This window comes from Carlito syrichta, unplaced genomic scaffold, assembly GCF_000164805.1.
Source record: "Carlito syrichta isolate Samal-C Ts95f unplaced genomic scaffold, Tarsius_syrichta-2.0.1 Scaffold91100, whole genome shotgun sequence".
Lineage (NCBI taxonomy): Eukaryota > Metazoa > Chordata > Mammalia > Primates > Tarsiidae > Carlito > Carlito syrichta.
The window spans coordinates 605,263-606,226 of NW_007035196.1; positions in this window are offsets into that span (position 1 = coordinate 605,263).

The window sequence follows — 964 nt, forward strand, 5'->3', positions numbered from 1 at the left end:
CTGGGAAAAGGGCCTGGAGCAGATCCTTCCCAGTTCCTTGAGAGTGAGCTCGGTCCTGCCCACACTTTGATCTCAGATTTCTGGCTTCCAGAATTGTAAGAAAATAAGTTGTCTGTTGTTTAAGCCACTCGTTTGTGGTACTTTGTGACATATAGCCCTAGGAAATGAATATGCTTCCTCTGCTCTGATTTTCCCTTTTTCCAGGTAACCTTCTAACAGACTACATACATAACGTGAGACTACATACATAACGTGTTTTTGACAGACTCCCTCGAATGCCTATTGTCTGTGTCCTCCTTCTGGATTAGAACCGGGTAAATTTTGCTCTCTAATATAAGATGGAAGGATCGCCTGAGCCCAGCAGATCCAGGCTGCAGTGGCCATGAGCGTGCTACTGCACTCTAGCCTGGGCAATAGAGTGAGACTCTGACTCAAAAAAAAAAAAAAAAAAAAAAAAGAAGCTATACGAGCAACCAACAGACACATGAAAAGATGCTCAGCCTCACTAATCATCAGAGAGATACAACTCAAAACCACATTGAGACGTCCTTTAATTTTTACCAACGTTTTTCAGCAGCCTCATCTCCCTACCATCTACCCAAAACAATTTCCCACTTCCCCGATCCCAAGTAACCCACGTTAACCACCTGCTCAGCACCCTCATATATACAAATAGGCACATGCAGGGTTTTTGTCTTTTTGAAAAAAAATAGAATCTAACACATGCACATGTGCATCTTGCTTTTCTCATTCAGCAATATTCCTGAAAATTCCTTCAGGTGAACCAGTTTGGCCCTAAATGATTCTTTTTAATGACTACATGGTATAAATAATTGACAATTTATTCAGCCATATGCCATTGTTGAGTAGTCAGTTTATTTCCAGGGTTTGATGGTTGGTTTTTGTTGTTGTTGTTGTTGTTGTTAGTATTGCTACATTAAACATTCTTATAGAGGTGATATCT